The sequence below is a fragment of the Bison bison genome, unplaced genomic scaffold (assembly GCF_000754665.1).
Source record: "Bison bison bison isolate TAMUID 2011002044 unplaced genomic scaffold, Bison_UMD1.0 scf7180017864338, whole genome shotgun sequence".
NCBI classification, from domain to species: domain Eukaryota; kingdom Metazoa; phylum Chordata; class Mammalia; order Artiodactyla; family Bovidae; genus Bison; species Bison bison.
The window spans coordinates 3,657,018-3,673,957 of record NW_011494910.1 but is presented as its reverse complement, the minus strand read 5'-3'; the positions used below and the strand labels follow the sequence as shown (position 1 = coordinate 3,673,957).

Genomic DNA, 16,940 nt, shown 5'->3' with positions numbered 1-16,940 from the left:
CGAGAAGGTGATGACAGAGGATGAGATGGCTGGATGGCATCACTGACTCAATGGACATGAGTCTGAGTGAACTCCAGGAGTTGGTGATGGACAGTGAGGCCTGGCGTGCTGCGATTCATGGGGTCGCAAAGAGTCAGACACGACTGAGCAACTGAACTGAACTGAACTGAACTATAGTTTATAGTTTCTTTAAGTATAGTTTATAGGTTTTTTTGTTTCTTTAGGTCAATTTATTCCTAAGTATTTTATTCTTTTCATTGCAATGGTGAATGGAATTGATTCCTTAATTTTTCTTTCTGTTTTCTCATTGTTAGTGTATAGGAATGCAAGGGATTTCTGTGTATTATTAATTTTAAATCCTGATACTTTACTCGATTCATTGATTAGCTCTGATAATTTTCTGGTGGTGTCTTTAAGGTTTTCTATGTAGAGGATCATGTTATCTGCAAACAGTGAGAGTTTTACTTCTTTTTTTTCAACCTGGATTCCTTTTATTTCTTTTTCTTCTCTGATTGCTGTGACTAAAACTTCCAAAACTATGTTGAATAGTAGTGGTGAGAGTGGGCACCCTTGTCTCGTTCCTGACTTTAGGGGAAATACTTTCCATTTTTCACTATTGAAGATGATGTTTGCTGTGGGTTTGTCATATATGGCTTTTATTATGTTGAGGTATGTTCCTTCTATGCCTGCTTTTGAACAACAAAGGAAACTATAAGCAAGGTGAAAAGACAGCCTTCAGAATGGGAGAAAATAATAGCAAACAAAGCAACTGACAAAGAATTAATCTCAAAAATATACAAGCAGCTCATGCAGCTCAATTCCAGAAAAATAAATGACCCAGTAAAAAAATGGGCCAAAGAACTAAACAGACATTTCTCCAAAGAAGACATACAGATGGCTAACAAACACATGAAAAGATGCTCAACATCACTCATTATCAGAGAAATGCAAATCAAAACCACAATGAGGTACCATCTCATGCAGGTCAGAATTGCTGCTATCAAAAAGTCTACAAACAATAAATGCAGACAGAGTGTGGAGAAAAGGGAACCCTCTTACACTGTTGGTGGGAATGCAAACTAGTACAGCCACTGTGGAGAAACAGTGTGGAGATTCATTAAAAAACTGGAAATAGAACTGCCATATGACCCAGCAATCCCACTGCTGGGCATACACATTGAGGAAACCAGAATTGAAAGAGACACATGTACCCCAATGTTCATTGCAGCACTGTTTACAATAGCTAGGATATGGACGCAACCTAGATGTCCATCGGCAGACGAATGGATAAGAAAGCTGTGGTACACATACAATGGAATATTACTCAGCCATCAAAAAGAATGCATTTGAATCCGTTCTAATGAGGTGGATGAAACTGGAGCCTATTATACAGAGTGAAGTAAGCCAGAAAGAAAAACACCAATACAGTACATATGGAATTTAGAAAGATGGTAATGATGACCCTATATGCGAGACAGCAAAAGAGACACAGATGTAAAGAACAGATTTTAGGACTCTGTGGGAGAAGGCGAGGGTGGGATGATTTGAGAGAATAGCATTGAAACATGTATATTACCATATGTGAAATATATCACCAGTCCAAGTTTGATGCATGAAACAGGGCACTCAAAACCAGTGCACTGGGAGAACCCTGAGGGATGGGATGGGGAGGGAAGTGAGAGGGGAGTTCAGGATGGGGGACACATGTTCACCCATGGCTGAGTCATGTCGATGTATGGCAAAAACCACTACAATATTGTAAAGTAGTTAGCTTCCAATTAAAATAAACTAATTAAATTATTTTTTTAAAAGTTACTACAGGGAAACTAGGCTCCCTAACTTCAGACTCTACTACAAATCTACAGTAATCAGGGGGCTTCCCTGATAGTTCAGTTGGTAAAGAATCTGCCTGCAATGCAGGAGACCCCAGTTTGATTCCTGGGTCACGAAGATCCGCTGGAGAAGGGATAGGCTACCCACTTCAGTATTCTTAGGCTTCCCTGGTGGCTCAGCTGGTAAAGAATCTGCATGCAATGCAGGAGACCTGGGTTTGATCCCTAGGTTGGGAAGATCCCCTAGAGAAGAGAAAGGCTACCCACTCCAATATTCTAGCCTAGAGAATTCCATGGGCTGTATAGCCCATGGGGTCGCAAAGAGAAGGACAGGACTGAGCGACTTTCACAGTAATCAGGACAGTATGGTACTGTCACAAAAGCAGACATAAAGATCAATGGACCAGGATAGGAAGCCCAGAAGTAAACCCACACACATATGTCAACTAATCTATGATGGAGGAGACAAGAGCATATGATGAAAAAAGACAGTCTCTTCAATAAGTGGTGCTGGCAAAAGTGGGCAGCTACATGTAAAAGAATGAAACTAGAACACTTCATAACAACATACCTGAAAATAAACTCAAAATGAATTAAAAACGTAATTGTAAGTTCTGATGCTATAAAACTTTTAGAGAAAAACATAGGCATATGAAAATAAAAACAAAAATAAACAAGTGGGACCTAGTCAAACTTAGCTTTTGCACAGCAAAGGAAATCGTAAAATGAGAAACCAGCCCTCAGAATGGGAGAAAATGTTTGCAAATGAAGTGACGCACAACAGACATATCTCCAAAAATACACAAACAACTCATGCAACTCAATACCAAAAAAACAACCTCAATATAAAAAGTGAGCACAAGTTCTAAATAGACATTTCTGCAGAGAAGACATCCAAAGGCCAACTGCTGCTGCTAAGTCACTTCAGTCGTGTCCGACTCTGTGCGACCCCATAGACGGCAGCCCACCAGGCTCCCCTGTTCCTGGGATTCTCCTGGCAAGAACACTGGAGTGGGTTGCCGTTTCCTTCTCCAAAGCATGAAAGTGAAAAGTGAAAATGGCCAAAGAGCTCATGAAAAGATGCTCAACATCATTAAGAGAAATGCAGATCCAAACTATAATGAGCTGTCACCTCACACAGGTCAGAATGGCCGTCATCAAAAAATCTACAAACAATACATGATGGGAAAGTGTGGAGAAAAGGAAACCCTCCTACACTGTTAGTGGGAATGTAAATTGGTACAACCACTCTGGAGAACAGTGTACAAGTTTCTTAAAACACTAAAAATAGAGCTACCACGTGATCCAGCAATCCCACTCCTGGGCATACATCCAGACAGAAGAATAATTTGAAAAGATACATACCCCCTAATACTCACTGCAGCACTATTTACAATAAACCAGAAATAAACACACACACATATGGTCAACTAATCTATGACGGAGGAGACAAGAATATATGATGAAAAAAGACAGTCTCTTCAATAAGTGGTGCTGGGAAAACTGGACAGCTACATGTAAAAGGGGTCGCTTCCAAGCATGGAAGCAACCTAAGTGTCCGCCGACCGTCCACAGAGGAACACATAAAGAAAACGTGGTGCATGTATACAATGGAATATTGAAGTCACTCAGTCGTGTCCGACTCTCTGTGACCCCATGGACTATATATATAGCCCACCAGGCTCCTCCGTCCATGGGATTCCCCAGGCAGGAATACTGGAGTGGGGTTGCCATGTCCTTCTCCAGGGGCTCTTCCCCACCCAGGGATCGAACACGGTCTCCTGCATTGCGGGCAGATGCTTTACCCTTTGAACCACCAGGGAAGCCCTCGGCCATAAAAGAGAAGGAAACAAGGCCATTTGCAGCAACATGGATGAACCTACAAATTATCATACTACAAAATATCATGCAAAGTAAGTCAGACAGAGATATTGCTTATATGTGGAATCTAAAAAAAAATGGTACAAGTGAACTTATTTACAAAACAGAAACAGTCACAGATATAGAAAACAACTTATGGTTATGAGAGGGAGGGGAGGGAGAGATAAACTGAGAGATTGGGATAGACATATGCCACTCTGTGCTGTGTGCTGTCACCCAGTCATGTCCAGCTCTTTGTGACCCCGTGGACTGTAACCCACCAGGTTCCTCCATCCATGGGATTCTCCAGGCAAGAATACTGGAGTGGGTTGTCCTCCTCCAGGGGATCTTCCTGACCCAGGGATTAAACCCACATCTCCTGCAGTTCCTGCATTGCAGGCAGTTTCTCTAACACTGAGCCACTGGGGAAGCCCCACACATACACACATATCCACTCTTTTTTATTTTCTTTTCCTATATAAGTCATTACAGAGTATTGAGAAGTGTTCCCTGTGCTATATAGTAGGTTCTTATTAGTTATCTCTTTTATATATAGTAGTGTGTGTAGCGAGAAGGCAATGGCACCCCACTCCAGCACTCTTGCCTGGAAAATCCCATGGATGGAGGAGCCTGGTAGGCTGCAGTCTATGGGGTCGGTAGGAGTTGGACATGACTGAGCTACTTCACTTTCACTTTTCACTCTCATGCATTGGAGAAGGAAATGGCAACCCACTCCAGTGTTCTTGCCTGGAGAACCCCAGGGACGGGGAGCCTGGTGGGCTGCCGTCTATGGGGTCGCACAGAGTCAGACACGACTGAAGCGACTCAGCAGCAGCAGCAGCAGTGTGTGTATGGGGCACAGTGGTAAAGAAACCATCTGCCAGTGCAGAAGCTGCAGGAGATGTGGGTTTGATCCCTGGGTCAGGACGATTCCCTAGAGAAGGGCATGGAAACCCGCTCCAGTGTTCTTGCCTGGAGAGTCCCATGGACAGAGGAGCCTGGTGGGAAACAGTCTATAGGGTCACAAAGAGTCGGACGGGACTGAAGCGACTTAGCACGCACACATGTGAATATGTGTGACTGATTCTCTTCGCTGTACACCTGAAACTAACACAACATTGTAAACAAACTATACTCCAATAAAAATTTAAAAATAAATTTAAGTTACTCCAGGGATATCCAGGAGATTAATTATTACAATAATGAAAACTAAGGTTGAGTGTTTTCCATGTGGCTTTTATCTTCTTGCTCTACAAGAACGGACATCATCACCATTTCCTAGATGAGGACACTGAGGTTGTCCAAGAAGTGAACAGTTTGCCCTTGTGCCCCCACTGGAAGAGTCTTTTTAATTCAAGCTCGTATGACTTAAAAGTCTAAGCCTCGATCATTTAAGGAACTGCCATTTATATACTATAAATACATGGATAAATCAAAAAATTTAAACTATGATTGCAGTAAAATGCCAAAAAACATTTGATAAAATTGAATACTCATTCATTATTACTATTTTTTAATTAAATGTTTTAAATTGTATTGGAGTATAGCCAATTAACAATATTATGATAGTTTCAGGCAGACAGCAAAGGTACTCAGTCATACATATACATGTATCTATTGTCTCTCAAACTCCTTTCCATTCAGGCTGCCACATAACACTAAGCAAAGTTCTCTGTGCTACACAGTAGGTCCTGTTTTTCATCCATTTAAAATATAGTACTGTGTACTTGCTCATCCCAAACTCCCTAACTATCCCTCATTTCTTTATTTCTTACGTTATTAAAGTTCAAATGTGAGGATTGCTTCTTACTCTAATAAAGAATATCCCTTCTATACCAGCAATCAACATCTTACCAAATGGTAAAATATTTTAGCCGTTATTTGAGAATGAAGATGTCTGCTGTAACCATTTTAAAAAATTAATCCTAGAAATTCTAATTCCTGGAAGTTCCTCCAATCTATAAAAATAATATTGAATATTTATTGAGCAGGCTCTCTGTGGCTGACACTTTTACATATGTCTACTCATCTGCTTCTCACAACTACCTAGGAGGTAGGTACTATTATTATTACTTCCATCTTATGGAGGACAGAACTCAGACACAGAGAAGTTAAATGAGTTGGCCAAGATAATGAGAAGAGTTAATGAGGCTTTGTGCCCAGACAGGCTGGTGCTGGAGCGTCAGCTAATAACTTATGCATGAAAGAAATGGAGCAAGTAAAAGTCAAGTTTATCCTTATTTGCAAAAGATGTGATTTTATACCTAGGAATCCCAAAAGAATCAATTGAAAAACCAGTGAAATTAATGAGACTGCTCAGGAAAGTCCTAAGGGCATGACAAATATTCTAAAATTACCAGCCATTCTTTCTATTTTTCTATAATAGAAAATAGAAGTGGGGACAGGGGGAACGAGGAGCCTTATCAACCATCACAACAGATAGTGCTAAGAATTATTTTAATTATAAGAGAATTATTTTATAGAAAATTCTAGAAATTTACTGAGAAACCTAAAAGACTTAAACTAATTGAAAGACATCTAATGTTTCAGATTGGGAAGTTAGAAGACTAAAAAAACTGCTTTGAAATTGATTTATTGGTCCAATACAATTCCAATCAAAATTAGAGACAGAATTTTTTAAACCTCAAAATTATTCAAAAATTTATTAGGAAAAAATAATAACAAGCCAGAAAGGTTGGAACATAATTTGAAAAGGAATTGTAACAAGGTGGGTTCCCACCTTTTTAAAACCATTTTTAAAAAGTAGTGTAGACTTGCAAAATTATGTTTAGAAAAAAATTAATCTAGGGAAAGAGTCTTCCGTGAAAAATTACAAGACAGTTATATTTAGCTTGTACTTTATTGTATATATGTAGTATACAATATACAATATGATCACAACTCTGTAAAAAAATGAATATAAAAAGAATAAATATTTTTAAAGAAAAAAACTCTAGATTATTAAAAAAAAAAACTATGTCTATTAGATTACCCCTCAATTCACATGATTCTGTTCATCAAATCCAGAAAATTCATTGACAATAATTTTGCATATTAAATATAAATTTTCTCATGAACATACATTTATGGAAATTAAATTGGGGAGTCTGTTTAAATGTGCTTTCTTCAAAATGGGGAAATGGGAGAAAACATACCTAAATATTAAAAGTTAGGTACTGAAATGTTATAGATGATTTTTTCTAATGAGGGGAAAAAAAGGTATTTTAAGAGTGTAAAAACAAGTCCAGAAATTCTGAGTAGCTTAAATTAACATGAGACCAGATTTCTCTACATAAATGTCTTATTTACATCTAAATTCTATCTCACCATGTTAATAGAACATTGAGATAGTAAATTAAATGTCTGAATTTCAATGAATCAAATATTTATTGAGTGGTCTGTGTGTGGTCCTGGATGAAATACCCTTGGCCATGAAAAGGGGAGAATGCTATCTGAACTTCCAAGAGCTCATGTTATACTTGGAAAATCAAGACATTAAGGTGTAAAAAAAAAATCAAAAAGCACAAGAAATGCTGTGATGAAGCATGATGAATCGTCAGAAGACGTGCATAAGGTGTAATGTTTTAGAAGAAAAAGAGATGCCCATGCAATAGAATCTTCATAGAAGAGCCACTGAGATGGATGGATGGGTGGAGAATGGAGACCACAGCACTCCAGCTGAAGCTATCTGCCAGCTCTGGCTGTAGAGGACAGCTGTAATGGAATTGCTTGTCTGCAACAAAGTTCACTGTATATTGACCACATGGGAATAAGAGGATATGGGGGAAAGCTGGGTATGCTCCCCAGAAACCTCACAAGCAAGGGCAGGGAAATGGTGAGAAACAGGGACTCAGTGGTTAGGTGAACCAGGCTGGGGAATCCCAGCTCTGGCCTTCCTAGCTATGACTTGCTTTCTGTCTTCTGGTCCCAGAATTTTATGGGGATAATGAGGATGTCAGTTGTTTCCTTTTAACTCAAGTTGTGTGCTTCCTATATGCCAGCATCATTCAAAACATTTTGAATAAATTATCTTGTTTAATTATCTTAACCCTCAAAATAAGAACGTTATGAAGTAGATACTATGGCTGCCCTGCTTTTGCATAGGAGAGAACCAGGCTTTAGTTCCCCGTGAAGGGGGAAGAATTCAAACCCAGGCTGTTTGAGGCCAGAGCCTTCACCACACTACACACTGTATTGAAGACACTTAAGTGCTTGGCATATAGAGGTATACAACAGGGGTTGATCCTTAGACCAGAAAGAGGGGTCAATCCCTGTAAGTTGGCTTACCAATATAAATGCACCCATTTCCACAGGCCCTCACTCATGATTTTCAGATGGGAGGTATAAGCAATCCAATTAACAAAGCTATATGGTCCTGGGAGATCCTTGGTGCTACGTGTGTCCCTATGTCCAGGCACCAGGGAACAGAGAAGGTCAAACCACCGTGAAAGGGAGGAAACAGGGCCTGACAAACCCCACGGAGAAGACGACAACAGAGTTAGGGTGTTACCTCTGTCCTGCGTATCAGAGGAATCGTCCCTAGGTTTGCTTCAGCTCTGGTCACCATGGTAGGGACCTCACCCTAGGCAGCTGGGACACATCTGGAATATGAAATGAAAAACCAGGTCAACATTGTAGCTCAACTTTCTAGACTCAGCTACCTTGGACACCTTGCTTCCTCTCTCTCAGCCTCGGTTTCCCTGTCTAGAAACTAAAGGGGATGAGTTAAACAGATTTAGTTCTGATATTTTATTGTTTTAGAGTTCCTTTAAAGTGACATAGATGATAAGACTCAAATTCACAAGAAATAGCAACTGTGAGTCTCAATCAGCCAAGCCACATCTCCAGTCACGTGGCTTTATAGGTGCAGGCACTTCCAATTTTTAGGAAGAAAACAAATCATCCTAAATTTCTGATTAGTAATTTGATGGAAAGCCTTTTTACAAACAATTACTTGAGATGATGGACAGGGAGGCCTGGCGTCCTGCGATTCATGGAGTCGCAAAGAGTCGGACACGACTGAGCGACTGAACCGAACTGAACTGAACTGACTGACTTGAGATGATTGCAACTTAGAGCCAAGACTAATTCAGCAAGACAATTGCAAGTAACTTAAGCAGTATTCAGAAGTCATTTTGCTAGTTCTGCAAAGCTCCAGGTAAATTGGAGGGGCCAGCCAACAAAATTTTATAGAATTGACCAACTAGATTTTAAAGAAACTGAACGCCTTCTACAGGGTACGCCCAGTTTGTGAGTGCTTTAGTGGCTGGAACCAGGTCTAGTCCATACTTAGCTCCGCGATTCCTGGCACAGTATTTAGACTCTAAATTTTAGAGGCAATGTATGGGGAAAAGCACTTTGTATTAATAACATTCGGTACACATTGCAATTCAATCTGTTTCCATTAATAAATACTGTTTAAGCTTGGTGGGGAGTGGGGCACTTAATGTCCCTAAGCCTAATTGCCCTCCTCCATTAATCAGAAAGCCAAAGGCCTCTCTCACAGGATTTGTCAAGAGGGATAAGTGAGACCATGGAAGCTTCCAGCCCTGTTCCTGCCTCACTGCTGGGTCTCAGGGCCACAGGCTTACCTCCTATTCTGTTCAGTAGGACCTCATGCTCAGAAGGGCCCCATGATGGGCCTAGAGCTCTGCTGTTGCCATCTTTAAATTCTTAATAATTTTTAAAAGAGGGACCCCAGATGTTTATTTGCACTGGGCTCTGCTGATCATGCAGCTGACCCTACTCAAGGTGTTGTACTGGGTAGGGTTGTCGAAGCCCACACAACAAGGCCCATACAAGGAACAAGAGCAGGATCCCAATTACCACGTCTTCCTTGAATGCCTAGTCTACACTCCTGAGCTCCCCGGGCTGCAGAGACGATGGCAAGAGGCCTGCTCTAAAAACACTCTTCTGTGCTGAAGTCCTCCAGAAGAGCTTTCTGTCACCAACTTCAGTCAAATCACTCAACACCTTTGTGCCTCAGTTTTCTCAACTGTAAAGAGAAACTATGAATAGCACCTGTATTTTCAGAGCTGTTGTGAAGATTGAATGAATTAATCTACATGACGCTCTTAGAGCAGTTCCTAGGACATAGGAAGGTCTATGTAAGGGTCAACTATTGTATTTTGCTGTCATTGTTGCTGGCTTTTCTTTGCCTGGATGTTTGCATGGCTTTTCCTGGTCTGGATGTTTGCATGGCTTTTTTCTTTGACAGCATACATTTTCTCATTCTCATTCATAACATTTTTAAACTGCCAGACTGGTTTGTTTCCCACAAAACATCCCAGTTCTTTGTAGCTCAGAATGAGTCTTAAGGGAAAAACTCACGTAGCGGGGTATTCTCTGTGATCTGGTTCACAGATGACTTGAAAAGAGTCATTAATTTATAGCTACTATTGCTGGAGCACCAGACTGGGCGCTAAATGTCCATTGTCTGTGATCCTCATAGCAATACTGTACCATGGCTGGTTTTATACCCATTTTGTAGATGAGGAAATTGAGGCTTATAAACATTCTGCAAAGTTCTTTGGATCTGGTTCTGTCTGCCTCCAAAGTCACCTTCCAGCTGGAGCCCTGAAGGCTGCTGCTGCTATTGCCAACAGATGTCAGGTCTCAGGAGCAAGAGGCTAATTAATGTCCAGGGACTTCCCGGGCGATCCAGCGGTTAAGACTGCATGCTCCCAATGCACAGGTTCAATCCCTGGTTGGGGAACTAAGATCCCACATGCCTCCAGGTGCGGTCAAAAAGAGAGACACTGAGGTCTGTGAAGTGCACGGTGCCAAATCTTAAGCTCACTCCAAGAGGATGGCAATTGAATTCCACACCCTGGCATCCTAGCGCGTAAACAAAGAATCCGCTCTGAAATTTGAATACATTTATATTCACAAACAGACACACATCCCTTAAACTAATTTTAAATCCTACTGCCCAGATAATACTTACCCCCAGGACCATGAGAAAGGTCTGGGCCCAGCCTGTGTTTCAGCGGTGTCCTGATGGAAACATCTCCCTCACCACCCCCCAGCCCCACCCGGAAGCTTGTCAGCCCCTGGAGGTCAGTCACCAATGTTTCATCATTTCCAACGGGGCGGGGGCATGCTACTCAAAGATAATGATCTAGCTCGGTTGAGAAAAGCAGGGTGAAGCAACAGATACCACCTCCTATCTCTCTTGGCAGGGCTCTGCCCTTCTGCTCCGTGCAGTTTATGTCTGTGGAGAGTAGTAGTCTCTTTCCCTCCGTGTGAACACAAATTTAAATACCACGAATACACTCGTGGCCTGGTGGAGTGGAAAGGGCACTGCAGGAGGAGGCAGGAGGCCTGGGTTCAAGGCCCAGCTCTGGCACTCATTTGCTTGCATGAACTCGGACGAATCACTTTCCCACCAGCAAGCTCATGTTCTTCCTTTATGAAATGAAGAAGTGGGTCTCTACAAATCGGCAAAGGTCCCTTCCCGCTTGCTTCACCTCCGAAACTGTGTATGCCGTGGCCGTAGCTTATTTCAGAGTGTGTGTATGGGATGTAGACAACTGGTAAAGATGATTTTAAGCACTTTGCCATTAAACGCTGAACGGGGCCAACCTGAGACGGCTGGCGCAGTTTGCAAGACAGACAGTGCCAGCAAGGGAAGGAAGGTTGACGGCAGGCTTTGGGTGTGAGGTCTCAGGCTAACCCTCCAAGACTAAACTGAGGACTGAAGAACAGGAGGAGGATAAAATGACCCTGATGTAAAACAAAGAAAGCAGAACTTTGCAGGCCTCTGTGATGTCACCTCCCTGCTCTGGACAAGATAACCAGTGTGGAATAAGGGCTCCTGAATCAGATATATTCAGATTTGAAAACTGGCTCAGTTACCCGATAGCTGAGTGACTTGGGAAAAGTTACTTAACCTCTCTCAGTTTTTTCACAGGTTAATAATAAATGTTTAATTTTTTAAATTTCATAAGGTTTTTTAAAGTTAATACAAATACATGGGCAAAGTACTTAACAGATGCTCTTTTCTCTGGTAAACAGCTCATCATGCTCAGTTGTATCCGATTCTTTGCGACCCCAGGGACAGTAGCCCGCCAGGCTCCTCTGTCCAGGGGATTCTCCAGGCAAGAACACTGGAGTGGGCTGCCATTTCCTCCTCCAGAGGCTCTTCCCAACCCAGGGATCAACCCCACACCTCCTGTGTGTCCTGCATTGCAGGAGGATTCTTTACCTACTGAGCAATTGGGGAAGCCCCCTGGTAAACAGCATATAGCAGCTATTAATATTTACATTTTTATTCTTTAAAGTTAAAAGCCCACCTCTCGGGCTGAGCCCTGCTCGGTGTTTCTGCATCTGCAGTGTGTTATCAGTTCACTGTGGAAATATGTCTGTAGCTAGTTTTCTTTTCTCTCATAGCTATGTTAAGAATTATTTTTGTTTAATCACTAAGTTGTGTCTGATTCTTTTGTGACTTCATGGACTGTAGCCACCAGGCTCCTCTGTCCGTGAGATTTCTCAAGCAAGAACACTGGAGTGGGTTGCCATTTCCTTCTCTAGGGATCTTCCCAACCCAGGCACCCAGCCACCGGGGAAGCAATAGGAAGCAACATTCTTACTCAAAGTTTAGGAATGCATGGGCATGCTGGAAGCTTTACAGAATAACTTCCTAACTGGCTTTTCCACACCCTTCAGGTTCATCCTTACACTGTCAACAAACAGCTCTCTGCTCCTGAGTGTCAGGGTCTTCTGCTACTTAACTGTAGCTACAGTTAACCTACGGGAATCAAGCCAAGATTTTGACTCACTACGTTGTTTTCTCTTTTATCTGAACCCAGCATAGATATGTCAGCATCCAGGGCTGTGCAGGATTCACTCTGCTCTGCTCTTCTGTGTGGACCATTCTTGGACCAGAACCTTCCATGATGCCACTCCAAGGCTCACAGTCCCATGTAGCTGGGCATCCCTGGATGTGAATCCACCTGCCAGTGCAGGGCACATGGCTTCCATCCTTGGTCCAGGAAGATTCCGCATGCTGTGCAGTAGCTAAGCCCATGTGTCACAACTACTGGGCCCACGCGCAACAGCTACAGAAGCCCACGCAGCTGGAGCCTGTGCTCCGGAAGAGGAGAACCACCACGACGAGAAGTATACCCCACTCGCTAAGGCTAGAGAAAGCCCGTGAGCAGCAGTGAAGATCCAGCACAACCATAAGTACATAAATAAAATATATATTTTTTAATGTAGTTGTTAAGGGTCTTTGCTGTTGCCGCTGCTGCTGCTAAGTCACTTCAGTCGTGTCCGACACTGTGTGACCCCATAGATGGCAGCCCACCAGGCTCCCCGTCCCTGGGATTCTCCAGGCAAGAACACTGAAGTGGGTTGCCATTTCCTTCTCCAACACATGAAAATGAAAAGTGAAAGTGAAGTCACTCAGTCGTGTCTGACTCCTATCGACCTCATGGACTGCAGCCCACAAGGCTCCTCTATCCATGGGATTTTCCAGGCAAGAATACTGGAGTGGGGTGCCATTGCCTTCTCCTAAGGGTCTTTGAACACGACATATTGTGATCTTCTGTGTGTGTGCTCTCACTGGGATAGTCTTGTAACAGTAGAAAGTCTACTTGATTTGGACATCAGTGACTTGGAGATCACAGGCCTTTGCCCTCTCTGGACTACATTTTCTTCATATACATTTGCAAGGAATTTGATTAGATCATCCATGACTCTGCTGTAAATCCAGGGTCTATGTATGACTCAGAGGCAGGAGATAGATGGGTCCCAGGCTGAACAGTTTCTCCCCTGTGGACAGAAATTCCATAAAGGCAGAAACTCCATAAAAGCAGGATGATGAAGGAGGCTGGACCCTGCCTAGATAAGAGATACAGATCACGTATTACTCATTCTCAAGGTTAAAAAGAACTCCCTGACTACACATGCACAGAAAGACTACTTGGAGGTCAAAAAGGGAGGGAGCGTCACCTCATAGTAAGTGATGTTGTAAGTGATGTCAGGCCTCTTTGCTGGAATCCATCTGGGCTATGAGATGTGTGTGCATGCATGGGAGGACCTTGAGATAAACCAAATATGGACTCAGAACCAGCAAAGCAAGATGATTGGTTAAAAGAAACCCAGAAGAAATGCCCCATGAACGTGATCCAGTTGCCAGGATGGTGCGACTCTCCGTCTGAGCCGGCTCTTGAGTCCATCCACACGCCCTATACCATTGTTTCTTCAAATAAACAATTTATTTGTTTCACTACTTGCTGTCCCTACGTGGAAATTCGTTTCTACACAGCTGATGGGCCAGGGCCTTGCCGCTGGCCTCTGACTCTGGTGGACTAGTGGCTGAGATTCAGCACTCTCCCTGCTGTTGCCCAGCCTCAATCTCTGGCCAGAAATGAAGCCCTGCTTCAAGCAGGGGCCTCAGCTGCAGGCCGAGGCCACCCAGGATCAACTCTACCGTGGCCCCAGTCACCAGAACTCTGCTGGCTTCTAAGGTAGTCAAGCAGTGTTTGTGGCATACGTAGTGAGTGAATGCATTTAAGCATTCTGTTCCTTATACATACCTAGAGTTTGCCCACACCTCACTGCCTAACTACATGCAAACACTTGCTGAAGATGAAATAATGATTTTCTCACAAAAGCCCTTAGCCTGTTCCTTCCCAGAGGTCATGGTCAGTGGATTTCTGCTGGAGCTCCTTGGGAGGTCCATATCCAAGCCCCTATCTGCTGAGCTCCAAGTGATACGGTCCTCCTCACTCTGCTTTGAGCTGACATCTTTAAAGGCAGGACTCAAGAGGAGATCAGACAGTGATAAATGAAGCTATAACATCTGTAACATCAACAGGAAGCTATTTCTGATAGCTTATCACCTGGTGGAGAAGGAGCGGCTGATGGAGGTCGATAACTCACTTTCACCTCCCACCCCTTATACATTTTGTAAGACCACATCCCTCCCAGGCCTTGCACGCCCTTGCACGACACATCCAATATTCGTGGGCCGCAGCGTCTCACAGAGAACATAGCTACTTTCTGCAGGAAAGTCAATTATCTCTCCCCATTTTTAAGGGAGAAAAAATGGTGGGTCAAGATTAAGGAATTTTTCTAAAATCTTTTTTTATTATCATTTTATTTTTATTTTTTGATTAAGGAGTTTTTTTAAAGAGGAAAAATGTTTGTTTCAATCATCCTCATACCATTTTGCATGATGCTTTTCCGGCATACTTGTGGGTTTTTTGAAACAGTTTCCCAAATTGTTTTCCACATTATGACAAATGAGCTTTTAAAACCTGCAATTCCGGTTATGCCCCTCTCTGCTAACAACTCCTCAGTGGCTTCCCACTGAACTTAGACCCTGAACGAGATCCACCTTCTCAGCTGCACCTCGGGTATTTGTCTTTGTTTCTTCACACTCTTCCAGGCTCCCTCCCACCTTGGGGTGTCTGGCCATGTGGATTCTTCTGTACCCAAAAGGTTTTCATGGCCTTTTTAACAGTTGCCTAATACCCCGCCCTGCTGTGTGCGTGCATGCCAAGTCGCTTCAGTCGTGTCTGACTCTTTGCAGCCCTATGGACTGTAGCCCTCCAGACTCCTCTGTCCATGGGATTCTCCAGGCAAGAATACTGGAAAGGTTGCCATGCCCTCCTCCAAGAGGTCTTCCTGACCCAGAGATTGAACCCACTTCACTTACGTCTCCTGCACTGGCAGGCGGGTTCTTTACCACTAGTACTACCTGGGAAGCCCCCTCCCTGCTCACCCCCACTCCCCTCCCAATCCCCTGCCTTGCTTACATATCCCTAAATTCCAAAGCATTCTTTGGACGATCAATCAGTTGTTTCCAGTGTTTTTACTACTGAAGCAACACAGTGATGGGTAACTTTGTACACAGTGATTTTGCTGCTATTGTTGGTAATTTTAGATTACTTCTTTTGAATAAAGCTGCAGAAGTAGATGTCCAAGCCCAAGGAAAGTGCCTTTCTGGCCTTTGCGTCACACAGACCTTTGGCTTTCAGCATGTGTGTTCCTTTAGCTGTGCTTGAGCGTGTCTATTCCACTATAACCTGGATAGCAATTATATAGTGTTACTTCCATGCATGCTTTAGTTCATTTTTTAAAAATCTGTTCATCAGTAATAAAATGTTCTACTATTCACTGAGCACCAATATATGAAGTTGCTTCAATACACTAGCTCCTTTAATCCTCACAACAACCATACAAAGAAAATACTATGGATACTGTTTTAAAGTAAAGAAGCTGAATATTGGGATGGTTTGTTGCTGTTCAGTCACTAAGTCGTGTCCAGTTCTTTGTGACCCCATGGACTGCAGCATGCCAGACTTTCTTATCCTTCACTATCTCTTGGAGTTTGCTCAAAAATCATGTCCATTGAGTCAGTGATGCCATCCAACCATCTCATCCTCTGTCATCCCCTTCTCCTCCTGCCCTCAATCTTTCCCAGCATCAGAGTCCTTTTCAATGAGTCGGCTCTTCTCATTAGGTGACCAAAGTATTATAAATGGGAAGGTTAACTTTCCCAAAGTCAGAGAGTTGTAATAAGTAGCAGAATCAGGATTCAGATTCAGATCTTGTAATATTATCTCAAAATCTATTTGCTTTGTGTATTATTTATCTACCATCTGCATCTTCCAACTAATAAATGTTCTCAACAGTGAGTTTTGTGGACCCTGAACTCCCCAGAGCGTCAGGTGCAGTGCAGCACCCCAAGTTCATGTGACAGCATGCGTGGAGCTCCCAAGTCCAGTCGCTCAGTTCCGACTCTTTGTGACCCCACGGACTGCAGCACACCAGGCTTCCCTGTCCGACACCAACTCCCGGGGCTTGCTCAAACTCATGTCCATCAAGTCAGTGATCCCAGCCAGCACCTATCCAGAATGAACAGTCTGCAAGCAGAAGACTCCAGGCTCCTGGGCACCTCCACCGCCACCACTTCTCGCCTTCCTTTTAGATAAAAATTTTTATTGATTAAAAGTCTTCCTCCATAAACTGAAGTTAAAACTCATTGACAGATGCCATCCAATGCCCACCTCACAGAATTGTTCAAGATTCAATGAGCCCACATGGGCTCTATTTACCCATATGAAACACTCTGCAAATACCAGGCTTTATTATCTTTTTAAAATAACATAGGAAGAAGTGAAGAGTGACTGATAATGAGAAAAGGTGTCTTCTGGGGTGATGAAAATGCTCTAAAATTGTGGTGATGATTGCATACTTCTGTAGAATCATGAATTGTATGGCATGTGAACTCTATCT

The 16,940-nt window shown here is 42.8% G+C and overlaps 1 protein-coding gene across 2 annotated transcripts in view; it reads right to left on the bottom strand.

The window, feature by feature from the left end:
- LOC104998818 (chromosome unknown open reading frame, human C1orf186) overlaps nt 1–10,728 on the bottom strand; it is a 26,646-nt gene extending 15,918 nt beyond the window's left edge. For both annotated transcript variants that reach the window (XM_010854187.1, XM_010854188.1), the window contains exons 1-2: nt 10,639–10,728; nt 8,203–8,293 (exon numbers count right to left, since the gene is read on the bottom strand). The gene's annotated coding sequence lies outside the window, so the exon portion shown is untranslated. The remainder of the gene's footprint in view (nt 1–8,202; nt 8,294–10,638) is intronic.
- Nucleotides 10,729–16,940: the final 6,212 nt, after the last annotated feature.